This window comes from Onychostruthus taczanowskii, unplaced genomic scaffold (genome assembly GCF_017590055.1).
Source record: "Onychostruthus taczanowskii isolate IOZ18803 unplaced genomic scaffold, ASM1759005v1 scaffold94, whole genome shotgun sequence".
NCBI lineage: Eukaryota > Metazoa > Chordata > Aves > Passeriformes > Passeridae > Onychostruthus > Onychostruthus taczanowskii.
Genome location: NW_024507435.1, coordinates 2,184,839 through 2,198,759, shown reverse-complemented (window position 1 = coordinate 2,198,759; position 13,921 = coordinate 2,184,839).

Here is a 13,921-nt window from a genome sequence, read left to right as displayed (position 1 = left end):
CACAAATATTAATTTTTTTTAAAAAAGTTTCAGTCACCCAATGAGGAAATGGGGAAAGAATGAATATGAACTGGTTAATCTATTATGTATCACAAGCATTGTCTTGCTGAAGTGAACCCTTCATGAATAATCCATACACTAAAATGATGCACCTACCTATTGCTTACAACCAACACAGAGACGACAGGCATGGTCTGCAAACAATAGAAAGTAGATTGTTTATTGCATAATTCATTTGCAACAAATAATTCAGGGTGCTGATTTCTTTCCCAGAACACATTTACAGTAACATCTATTTTGAAAGTAGTAAAACCATATAAAGTTAAATAAGACAAGTTAATTAGATTAATTGATTCTAAGAACTTGAAGGTTGACTTCAGAGCCAACAAGGAAAAAGAGTAAGATGAACAAAAAAAAAAGCCTACTTGTAGATTATATAATGCTCCTTCTTCTGGATGATAGAGAAGTGATATTTAACAGTGTCAGTAAACTCATAAATTTGCTGAGGTCACCATCACCCTTACTAAAAAATGTATCCCACGCTCTATCAGCCTCAAGACATGGTTGGGTACTTTGCTGCATGCACAAGACAACCTCAGTACCACCTACAGCAGGTTAGTTTCAGTAGTCAATGTATTATCAAGAGGCAGCACCAGGGAAAAGTCAGTAGTGAAAAATCTAAATTACTTCATCTAATAATGCTTCATCATAATGAATAAAATAGGTCTTCACTGTTTTAAAGACATTATTTTGCTGCCTTCAGTTGAAATCTTCCCTAAGGCCAAAGACTAATAAGAATGAAGTGTTATTTGGCCTTGAATGGGAGACTCCTTGTGAGAAGTGAGAGCTTAAAGGAGACAGGGAAATCTATTTAGACATTAGACATTTTTTTCCCCATGGAATTCTTACTAACCTTTGAAATTTTCCTCTTGAACTTCCAAATCTGGATATTCCTTTAATGAATCAGATGTCTAGGAAATGGCCACTGCTTGCTTATTTTCATCTGTTTTATCATTAGGTATCTCCTAGAAAAGCTTTCCCAATTTATTATAGAATTAGAATTCATAGGATTGCTGGAGATAGAATCTCCAAATTTGCCATCACAGAAACAGCAAAACAAATAAAAACCAAAAAAAATACCCACTTCAAACCCTATAATGTGGCCTGTGCTTCAGGTTCGACAACACTTGATAAAGGAGTAGGAAAATGTGCTGAAAATATGTTCTGCATCAGACACCCTAATCTGCCTCTTTCTTGTTTTATTAGTATCTCAGTTTACAAATTTTGTAGAGTTCATGCCTGAAACTCACTGACAGCTGAAGATAACCACTAAAGGGAGCTGTACAAAACTAAAAACAAAAAAGCAGCTGCAAATGTTAGGAGAGGACTAAAAACTAAATCCTGCAACATCCTATTCAGGTAAGTGGGTCTTAATAATGTGAGTATTTGAACTTTCTGTAAAATTGGACACAAAGAACAGTTTGGAGACTTTTTGCATATTTTGCAGTAATCTGGAATGTTTTCTGATGAAAAGCAGGCTTGCAAGTGGTCTTTTAAGTGTCATCATGGTAGGTGATATAAGGAAATAATTTTCAAAAGCATATATGTCAGCTGCCTGATGCCCAACAATCATCTTCAAAATACTTGAGGAACGAAGGCAGGGCTATTTAGTTAGTACAAGCAGGAAAGAGTGTAATCACTTTGCACAGTTTCCCTTAGGAGGCTGAGGACAAACAGGAACAAATCTAAAGTCACTCCAGGCTAACATGGCAATTACCTTACTTTTCTTTTTCCAAAAAGGTATCCCTTGTGCTTCCACGAGTTTTAGAGTACTCAGCAGATGCTGAACTTCCAAAACAAAGGGTTGTATGAAGGGTTTGCTCATATTCCACCCTCACAGTTTAAGGGACAAGGACCTGCTAAAGCATTTCCCTGATTCAGAGACTGGATGAATAGACAAATCTTCAGATTTTATTCAGGTATCTTATTACTCTGTTCAATTTCACATTATCTGTTTGTAAATGCCTCTTCTACTTTCGTTCTAGCTTTTTCTGTTGACTTTTTTTACAGTTTCAGAAGAATTGTGGAAAATATGTTCATGTTATATATTTTATTTATTTATTTATTTAGGATTCATATTTTTCATATTTACCTCCATTTTTTGTCCCCTTGGACTACATGAGTCATATCCATAGCAATTAATGGCTGTAAATAATGCAATGTCATGTAACAATGTGAAATACGAAAGCCACACGTTAGAAAACCAGACTGGTGAACATCCAGCTTTCAGTCCAACACTCTCAATAATCTCAAATATCTACCTAATTCAGACTGGTAGTTTTACAAGAAATATGAAATTTTTGTCTAAATCTCCTTCAATGTTTTTTGGACCTAAGCATAATATCCTCTTCTCAGATATTGTTTTGGTTTCAGATCCATATAGAATGCTTTTTATATACAGGGAGAAATAAAACACAAAGGGAGAGAAGAAGAGAACAATTACTATGATTTATTAATATGAAATATGCATTAATCATTAGCCAGCCAGCCATTCTACATTCACCACTTACAGGAAGGCTCATCATTCAAACCATTTTTGGTGCCAATGTTAATTGCCTGATCCTGGGGATGATCTTCCTTCCCACTGAAATCAACAAGACAACAACTTTCACTAACTTTTACAAGTATGCATTTTTCCCCTTCATGGCAGCCAAAGAGCTACCTCCTTGTCTTTTCTCCTTTTCCAAATAAAATGCCTCCTAGGCACTTCTTTTTGTCTTATTTTTTCTTCAAGATGACATCTATATGTTCGTAATTGTAACAACAGTTTTAACTTACCACGATGGCTTCGTCGCTGAAGCTGCTGAGAATATCACGAGGCTTTCTCTGTAAATCACTTCACTCTTTGCTCTTGTGTTTTACTTTTACATGTACAGCCACTACAAATATAACACCTGACCTGAATATTTATGACATGAATAATGCTCACCTGCCACTGAAACCACTACTTTGAATATCACCATGGGGCAAAACCAACACGCAGTCCTACCAGGAAAGCTGCTTGGTAGGAGGACGGTACATAGTACACAGTACATAAAGTACATCACCTGTCATAGCAGGTGACATCTGCTATGTCGTATCTTTCTGTAAGAGAATGTCTTGTTTTGCTTTACCCATCAGACAACTGATGGCAGTGGCTGAAAATCTTCTGGTGCTCATACCATACTTCCGGAATAAGTGTCAACCCATTTTTACCTCCTCCAACAGATACCAGCACGTACAGGAGAGCTCTTGTGGGAAATTGCAAATCCACAAGGATGCTCAGCCAGCCCCAGCATGGAAGTTCACAAAAATCTGGGATTTGCAATCCAGAGCTTGCATGTGAGTTACTTGTTCAGCATAATGGCTTAGACAGGCTTAGAAAACCAGTGTACAACAGGCAGCTAGATCCATTTAACTCAGATATATAATACATCTCTAAAGGCATTATGCTACATGCATCAGCAAGCACAGCAATCACAAAACTCAACTCTGCATCACAGAAAAGGTTTTCCCTCCCCACACACCCAATACACATTTGTCTTTTAAATAGTCCCCACACCATTTTTGTCACTGAAACAGCATTACTGGAAAATTGTCACTAATTCTTTTTTCATCTTTTACAAGAAATGTTTCCCCATTATTTTATTTTAAATGTTCACATCATTTTGAAGCAATTTTCAAAATCACTGACATTTTTATTTCATTAGAAGCAGTCTTTTCTTAGCCTTCACTAAAATAGAGTGTAACCCCTACTGTTTTCTGTGAATTGGCATTTTCAAAAGTTGTTTTTAAAATTATTCAAAAATTATTTGGAGTCTAGTTTTTAGTGTAACACAGGATAGAAAAAATCATTGGAAATAGACCCATTTCAAATTATGTGTACTATATTGTTTTTTTAAAAAAAAAATCTGTACTTTCTGGTTGTCTAGATAATTTCTATCAAGAGCCCTGAATGTGTTAATGGTCTCCAATTCCCTTGAATTCAACGGAAGCGACACGATTTAGCATCTCATAAGGAGGTAACTACAACAGGACTGGATTTTCAAAGGGCAGTTTCTCAAACTACCTTTGTCTTGAAAGAATTCAATTTAGTCAGCCCCAAAGCCTGTCTCAGTCATACAATACATGTTTACAATCCAGCTATTTCTCCCATTGTCAAGCGCATAACTTTCAAAAACAGCTATAAAATGGCTGCCTCCTTGGTCCCCAATCTCTTTAATTTGCAAAACTGCTCATCTCTTTATTGGAATATTATCAGAGGACTTGACCATTGTCTGTTAGGGAGCCTATCTAAAGTCATAAGAGCAAACAAACAAAAATTCAGGTTTCTGAAAAGAAAAAAAAAAAAAAGTTGTTTATTGGTTGCACAATAGAAGAGGTTTGAAGAATTCAAGCCAAATTAGAAGGTTCTGGATTTGAAGCAATGACAACAAGAATAAAAATCACAGAAACTGATTTGACTAAATTAATTTTCTTGTAAAAGTGTCACAGTTGCAGATGGTAACAATCTAGAAATAGCTGCAAAGAGAAAATAATTACAAAAGGATGAAAATGTATTAATGCTCAAACATACTGGATGTGTGGGAAAATATACTCTGATGTATTCCGGCTGTCCTTAATTCATCACCCCACTGTACTAAGCGCCCACTTTTACAAACAAAAACATTGTCTCACTTGTTGAAATCCTTTATTTAGTAATCTGTGTAGGCTGAAATGTTGAAAATTGTTTCTAAATGCCCGGCTTCTGAATCCATCTTCAAAGTTGTCTTTGCCTGTATTATCATACAGCTGCAGGCTTTAATCAAAGGTCATTAGATTTCCCAATTTCTGTCAAACATTGTGACATCATTCCTTCAAAGGAAATGACTATTTTAGAACTTGCAAGGAAATGTCACTTAATCCAAAATTGTTCCAAAATAAAATCTCACACCAAGGGTGAGAGGCAGGAAGAGAGAAACTTTGAAGCATTCTTCAAAATTGACATTAGTATGGTTTGAGAAGCTGCAAAATTGCAGAGAAGATTAAGCCAAAATCCAAGTCAGCAGACCCTAGGCATACATGATACCCATGTCATTTTTTAGCACCCACAAACAAGCACTGCTTCATGAAACACTGCACCTGTCAAAAATCACCCAGGTTTTCAGTACCCTCTGCCTCAGGTGTTCACAATTGCCAGCATGCTCTAGAAATTAACTCCAAGACGTTTGAGAAGTCCAGTCCAGCAGATGTGCTAAAGCATCCTTTGTGGATCAGGCACATTTCCTGTGGAGTGCCATGCCTCAGAAGTGCATGCCCTTACCAGGAAGCAGACAGCAGTGCTTCATGCAGGTACTTGTGCAGGCAGCCTCCAGGTAACTCCATGTAGTTCTCTCAAAAAAGACACTGTATCATATTCCCTCCATCAAGATGGATCTGCATTTAATCCTATACAGAATTAAATGCAGCCTTGAAAAAATTATGAAGAAATGACAAATTATATATTTTCCCTCATTTATAGATCACAAATGGCTAATATGATCTATAGAGAGGTGCCCCTAAGGGCAGGGAGGACATGCACAATATTCTCTCTTTTGTTAGCCCATCGAGGTAGTAGGCTCAAATAAATCCCTGATGTTTAGTGACATAAATGGACAGGAGATCTTTCTCCTTTTCAATGCCTTTATTAAAGAGATTCAGCTCAGGTGGGGAGAAATCGACGGGTCCCGCCCACGCCACCGCTGTCCCCAAGAGTGGCACGGAGGAGGAGGGTGATGCATCTCTGTCCACTGGTCTGCAGGCAGAGCTGGGGACTGCGTCCTCACAGGAGATTCGCAGATTCCTGTTTTTCAGTCCAACGCTCCGGGTCCCCTCCTTAGTGAACATCCTTCAGGTCAGGGTGTGAAGCAAAAAGGATCCAAGCAGGCACTGGACTTCACGCCCATCCCTAGACATCACCCAGGGTCCCCTAATTCTATATTGGTTCGTTGTTTTTAGGGGTTTTCCTAGAAAACGGGAAAATTTTGGAGCGGTGCATTTCTCATCTGCATACGTGGTCTCAGGCCACTCCCATTCTCCTGGGCTGCGTGTCCAGGTGTAGCTCCGGGGCAAGCACCAGGGAGGACAATGGCTAAATCACCAACCATTAACGGGCAATTAAAGAACTCTTTAACAATTAAGCTAATTTAACAGCAACTGGTCCCACCAGTTTTTAGCTCTGTAACTTTAAACAAAAAAATAGATAACTTTTTATTCATAACATTTAGGACATTGGAGAGCTGCCAGTAGAAGTAGAACAGGAAGAAGGGGGACACATGTTGATAGGATGCACCTCTTGACAACAATGAACAGCTGCAGCTTCTCAAAAGGTGACTTAATGCTACTTAATATCACTTGCCAAGACAATGACTTTCACCTCCAGCAAGCCCCAAACAAGGAGAGAAAAAGGTTTCCAGAAAAGGAATCATACTAATTATATTTGGGCTATTTAATATCTGTTTCTAGAGATGACTGCTAAGTGACCAGAGCATAGTGCACAAAATAACATCCTACTGCCTGGACTGGCAAAAGCAAACAGTACCACTGTACAGATTTGTCTCTCTACACATTAAAACAAAACACGCACAAACACTTGATTACATTTTCTTTTTTATCAGCTTCTGACAGTGACCCGAATAGCCTGTTCCCTTGAGCTCAGACATAAAACTAAGAACCACAGTAGACACGTTCTTCGCCCATTCTTAGTGCTGTTTACAGCTCCCAACATCATAAAAAAAAAAAATAAACAACGGAACAAAAATGAGTACAAGATCCAAGTGGCATGGTCAAAGAAAAGCAATTCCACCCTTTGTGAGTGGTATCATTTGAGTTTTGTGAAGAGGTACATTAAGGGATGAAGCTTGAACACACACAGTCATCCAGGCATCACAGGACTAAGAGATGTTTATACATGAAGAAGCACAGCTTTCTTTCCAAGCAATGTACATTCAGAAGACCTGCTAAACACTGGATGTCTTTATGTCACTGCCAAGCAGTCGTAATGAATGAAGCACTTCTCAATCCCAGCTAAGATCAAAACATTATTGGTGAAGAAGAAAGGTCCTTCTGTATTAAATAAACCAAAGCTTCTGTACTGCCAAACAGTCCTTTGGGAGTTCAAGTGGAGCCTGAGAGGGACATGATAGAGAACACAATAGTCCCTCTTCTACAGAAGCAAAAGAAGAGTGTTTTCCTTCTTTCCAGGCCTGCAAAAGCAGTGCTACCCTCAGCTCCCACCTTGTCTCAGCTGGTGTTATAAAAGGTTCCATCTGCTCCAGCCACAGTCAGTTATCTATGAAGCTTACTCTATGCAGGCACTCACACTATTACTGAAGATTGGTGTTTATTTCTGAAACTGTTCAAAGCAGAAAGTAATATTTTATTCTGGAAAGGATCCCAGCGGATACATATCCCCACCCTCACCATTACTTAAATTTTTCCTCCATATTATTTTGAGAAGATGAGATCATGCAGATAGACTCTTATCCTGATAGTCTAACTGAACTGAGACCTAGCTTTCTGAAAAACAGCAAAAAAACTAGCACAATTTTATTTGCAGCTATGCAATGGTATTGGTAACATGTTTGCTAATTTTCTGCAGGGTTTATGCTCAAGTGTATGCACTACTGTACAGAATACACACAACTCTGGTTACACGCAGTTTATCTTTAAAAGGGTTTGTTTTGTTCACATTAGACAAAAGAACTTAATTGTCAGAAGAAAGTTAAAGTTTCTGTTATTGTTACTCGGGCAAAACTAATGGATCTGCCCACAAAAGCTAAATAGCTTTAGCCACTTCAAATGCAAACTGTGAAGAGTTGTTATATCCTAAACTGTAGCCACAAAAGGTTCTTAGCATAAGAACCTAAACTTGGCCTAAACTAGGAAGCATCTTAGCTATGTAAACTACTTCTGAAGGAGATTAACACGTGGATAACAAGTCCTTGTCTTGATGAGCTCATAAATGGGGTAGGGTTTTGGTTTTGTTTTCCTGGGGATTTTTGGTTTTGTTTTGGTTTTGTGTTTGTATTGTTGTTTGTTTTCAGTTGTTTTATTTTGGGTTTTTGTTGTTGTTTTGTTTAGGGTTTGTTTTGGTTTGGGTTTTTGGTTTGTGGTTTTTTGGTTTTTTTTTCTTTAAAGGGCATCAGAACACTAGTTTCAGCAGAACTAACTGTAGCTTAGGTTCCTGCTGTTGTTTCCCAACTGGCTTCTCAGAACAGTAATCCATCACAACTCTCTTGATATATTTTTACTCTGTTGTGTATTTCCATTTATTTCAGTTTGATCAAGTAATAATTGAAAAGTTCACTCTTTTGCTACTAATGAAAAAAAGAACATTAAAAGAAAAAAGTCATCAATTGACACAATTTCCTAAGGAATTTAATTGTTAACATAAAATGAATATTAAGTTTACCCTCTCCATAAGAAAAGCTTAGATTGGACATTTACGCTAGGCTTTATAATACCTGTGAAGCATACTCCTGACATCAAAAGCAATAAACATGCTAAAATTCTACAGGCCAAGTCCTGTGGTCTCTTAAGTGGATGAACTAAGTCCCTTTTCAAGTAACTTCCACCTGCAAAGTTACACCTGAAACACTGCTCACTTCCAGGCCCAAAAAATGCAAATGTGAAACTTTCTGGGCTTTTTCCCCATCTACTCTGAGTCCTTAAGGTTCACAAGAGATATTACAAATATGGGAGGGTTTTTGAACTGAAGCAATAGAAAATATTTAGAGAAAAGTAATTAACACCATAAGGTACCACTTTCTCATTTAAGCCGCATGATGGGTGTCTAAAGCTATGGAACAACAAGGTCACCTCTTTTTAAAAACTGCAGCCATGCCAAAGTGGTGAAGCAATTTCAGCAACCATAGAAAAATATACAGTGAAACCAAGGCCAGTGAAAAACCAAATCTCTTGCATATATGGGCTAATTCACCAGAGTAGTCTTTCCCCAGTTGCAGCTGCTCAGAATCAGTGCTTGCCTTCCCCACAAACTGCCTCTCCAGAGCAAGGCCTCTTGACCAGCAGAAACACTCACCCTGCCTGTCTTACCTTGCTTTCTCAAACCCGTACTGACACAAACACATTGACTGTAAATCCAGGCTATCCAGCGTTTTGCTGAGCATCTCTTTCATGGCTGAAGTGAAAGAAGTTGCTACCTTTTCCTAAAATCAGAGCACAAAGGAAGGTTACACAACACAACATACACCACTCCATGGGACAAAGCTCAAATAAGAAGCTGCTTCATATTCATGCTGAATATAAATAATACTGTATGTATGTACTGTATGAAAATGAAGATTGTCAGTAGTTAGATGCTGCCCTTCCTTCTTCAGGGTAAGCAGAGAGCTTTCTTGACATCTATCTTTTCTTACTCAGAGCTTACACATAAAAGAATGGAAAGAATGGGAGGTAGCCTGTTCAGGCCCTTTTTCTTACCCAGGCCAGCTACTGCTAAAAGGTTTGTTCTGTGAGTAGTCTTGCTTTTAGTACACTTGAAAAGTCAAATGCAGCCAATGACAGTACAGAATCCTTGAGCACAGCTCGAAATGCTTGCCTAATTTTGAGTGAATTTTACAGAGTTATGACTACTGCTATTTGGAAGGAGACTAGCTGGCGCAGGATCAAGCAATGCACCAATAGTTTCAAATATGGTGCAAGGTATTAACTTTTCCAAGAGTTTGGTTGCAACCTCCCAGCAGTAGCTATCTTTTAAGAGATACATTTGAAGAAGAGGAAAATAAAAGTACTTTTATAAGTAGTGCTACTTTTAACTACTGCTAGTACTTTTAAACACTTTAAAAGAAGACTTAAAAGTACAACTAAGCTTATATCTGGGCTTTGTTTTAAACAAATAGAGAAATATAATTTGCATATTTTTTTAAAAATGAAACAAAACCAGCTCTGCCTGCTGAATGGACAAAGTCAATTTCACCAGGCAAGATCTAGGCAGCATTTTCTCTCCATAAAAAAAAAATGTAAATACTGTACCTCTAACAGTCATTAAATTATATGTAGATATTAAAATCCCTGGATTCCACATGCTACAAAGTAAACTTTTGCTGTCATGCAAGAAGTCATACTAACAAGTCCTGCCTACTGAGTTATCTTCCACTAGAGGAGGAAAGTTTGGCTTGAACTTTTGTCGTCCTCAGGACCTTTTATTCTTTTTAAAGATTACTGTCAATCAACATTTGTGTTAAAAAAAACCCCACTTTCCTTTGCTCATGGTTTCTTAATTGCTTACATATTACCTTAAGATAATCTTAAAACATTCATAATCTTCTTTAAAGCAAACCCCTTTGGGTATAGGAACACATAGAGATTCAGAGCAAGTTTTTCTTCTCAATCTATTTGTACCTGTCTTGCTAAGTACAATGTGTCAACCAAGCCCACATCCTGGATTTAAATTTATAATGCTCAGTTCACCAGAGGGATTTACCTTTGCAGAGAGGAAAGAGGCCTGTTCAGATGCATCTTAATGCCTGAATCATTTTCAGAAAAACTGATTATGCAAATGAACATGAATAGCATTAAGAAACATATCTTGGTGTTTTGAGTTGTAGTAGGAAAAGGTTGCTTTGGTATGTTTCCCTTTATCCATGGCTGATCAGTACCAGACGCCGTGGGCTGGTCTGCACTGGCCATTCAGCACAACAGGACAGACCCTGCTATAGATGTGAGAGCAATTCTATAGCTCCTTCCTCTTCCCTTCCTCTTATCTGTCCTCTAAAACATCCAAGAAAGGTTAGCATTTGTTGGATTTGGATTATACCTATAGTCTAACATTTTAATCTTATGGACGCTAAGCACCATCCACAGGAAAGTGTGTGAAGTCCTCAAGAAGCTGTTTACCAAGCACAGCCTCATTGAGGCAGCACAATTAATGAATATTAATCCAGACAATAACTCAGCAGACAGACAGGAATGCAGTGTCAGCGCCCAACAAGAAGAAAATGGGATGCCTTTCTGTGTGCAAAGAAGGCAAACACTTTCATATTAAAGGAATTTCAGGAAATGAAAACAGAAGGGGCTGGGGAGTTCAGTTGGAGGTAAATTTGGGCACTGTCAGGCTTCTATTTCTGGAACCTTTTTGGTTTTAAAATGAGAAAAGATGAGAAGCTCATTGGTGTCCTAGTAAGTCGTAAAAAGTAGTAAAATTCATCTTGCTAGATTTTTTGGTCAGGCAGCAAGAAGTGATCAAACTCTGTCTTGTTCAAATTTGCAGTAGGGTAACTGTAATTTCATTACAGCACTGGAAGGAATACTGGGTGAACAATCCATATTTTTATATCTCTGTCCTGGTTGTGCCAAATCACAGGAGGGGACTAGAGACTGGATTGTTTGCCATACAGCCTCGCCAGTTTTGCAATCTTATCCCTGGTCTCAGGGTATCTGTTATGTATTCAAAAACCTGCTCCTTGGACGTACTTCTTGGAGGTGATGCTTGGTTTTATTTGAGGAGTTGCTGTTGACTCTTCTCAGGGAAGGGAAGAAGCAAGTCCCTGGGTCATGAAAACCTGCTGTGAAGTTCCCTATGTAACCCTGCTCAATATGGAATTACACTGTGATGAGTAAAACCAACCCAGATTTTTTTCATTATACTCATTTTCCAGAGGAAAAAATAAATTATATTTTTCATTAAAATTATCTGGGTTTTTTTTTTAGCTAAACTGAATTTCTTTAGAGTGCAATTAGTCTGGAAACTCATATATATTGTGCCTTCATGTAGGGTGCTATATAGCTCTTTTGAGGACAAACACAAGAAACTTCATCAGAAAACATGAGCTACACATATAAATATATTTTAAATACAGTGCTAATCTATGCAGACATAAAAACATTAATTTGCTGAATAGATGGCTATGGGATCTGCTGACATATTGTTACTACTTACTCTCAGCAGCACAAAAGTTCCTCAAGAAGCAAAACTAATGAAAACTGGTTGGTTTCCTATCAATCAGGATTCCACAGACACTTGTCTAATACTGTCTATGCTCGAGGCACAGATTTCCCTCTGCTTTCAGGACATTCATAACATCACTCTCCTCGGCCCAGTAAGGCAGTTAAGTTGCTGCCTGTATGTCAATGTGGATGTGAACAATATATCTCCTCTACTTACTTCCATGAGTCATGCAGTTTTATGGGCTCAGAAGAACTAATTACCTTTAGAACTTCTGTCAAATTTGGTTAAAAACAGTGAAAGCACTGAGAAGAGTAAAAGGAGATGCGTGCAGATGTGCAGACAAGCATAGAGCATGATCTCTTAAGCCATGTTTCCTGAGGAAAACCAGCTAAAAAAGGGGTATGGCACTAGCTTTTCCAAAGCTCGTTCAAATAAGGAGATACATTGTATATCCTGTTCTGCATGCCTGTTTTAAACTATTGGAATGCAGTTTCATTCATAAACAGCGATAAATACATCCCATAGAAACCACATATAGCTGCTCTTTCTCCCCACTCCCAGCCAAACCTCATCTCTCCAAATCTAAGATGAGAGCCTATTTTGGAAACTGAACTTCTGCAATATATGTATTTGTGCTGTTTGGAAAAGGACAAGATTTTTTTGAGAAACGAAACCAACATAAAATGCCCTTGTATCATTAGTTTTACAGATTTCCTTCACTAAAAAGAGCAATAATTTTAACCTTGCAGACATTAGGATACAGAAGCTATCCCCCATATAAATGACTTGTCAAAAAGGTGCTTTTTTGTCACCCTAAAGTCAAGCAAATTCAACATGTCATACCTACTTTGTAAATACACCTCACAGATAAATGAGAGCAGTTTGCTTTCTTAGTGTTTGTATCTTGGAGAAGTTGATCCATGCCTCTGGCATATCAAAAATACTTTAACATCAGGGAAGGTTTTGGGAATTGGGGCATGTGACAGCACAAACTCACAAGGGTGCTCAATCCACTTTCTGAAGAAATCATTGATTTGAGGGGACTTTTGTCCCTGAGTGGCAAGCTTGCCATTGCAAGGGAAGAGGCAGGCTTAGCAGCATGACTCCATGTTTTCTGTACAAGCAGTAAGAGCAGTCCAGGATCTACTCCAGCAGCACAACTCATTAGGATAAGGCCAGCAGCATGGAGCAGTGGCTTTCAGCTTTATGTTCACACAGAAGCTCAGAGCACCTGGTGGTGCCAAGTACTCCTAAAATCACTTTGCTCTCTTCCAGCCCTCCCTGATCCCCAATTCCAAATTTGGAAGGCTGACATTTAGTTGCATTAAGTTTAACTACGTACATTTGAGGGAGGGACAACCAAACTGTATCCACAGCTTCTGCAAGCACTTTGATGTGCCCAGAAGACCATGGGCTAGAGCTACCACTGTAAGGAAAATAAGCCATGGGCAATGCCTGCCCAACAGCCTTAGGCAGGCAGAGGAACCTGTCATCACTAACTGTGAGAAACCCAGTTAAAGAATACAAGTGGTGCAACCCTGCTGACAACACCCCTGACTTCCTGCACTTCCACAATGGGCAAGAAAAGCTGAAAATCCCTCTGAAAACTGAAGACGGCACAGCTCTTCTCACAAGGACATTTCTGTGACTTGATCAGAACTTCTGACCCAGGCCACTCTTCTGTATAGGAGAGCATTTGGTTTTAAGGCAATTTCTGTTGGATCAAATCCATAAGCAAAGTGCTGAGCTATGACAAACTCATTCCACTCAAGCATGTTATAAAAGAAAAAAATAAAAAAAACAACAAACTTTAAAATTGAAGGGGCAGCTCATTTCTAACATACTTACACTGGATTAGGTATTGTCTTTTCTTCCACAGCTGGCACAATCCCAACATAAATTCCACTCTGTTCTGCTTAATTTGACACTTGATCCAGATCGTATTTGTGCTGC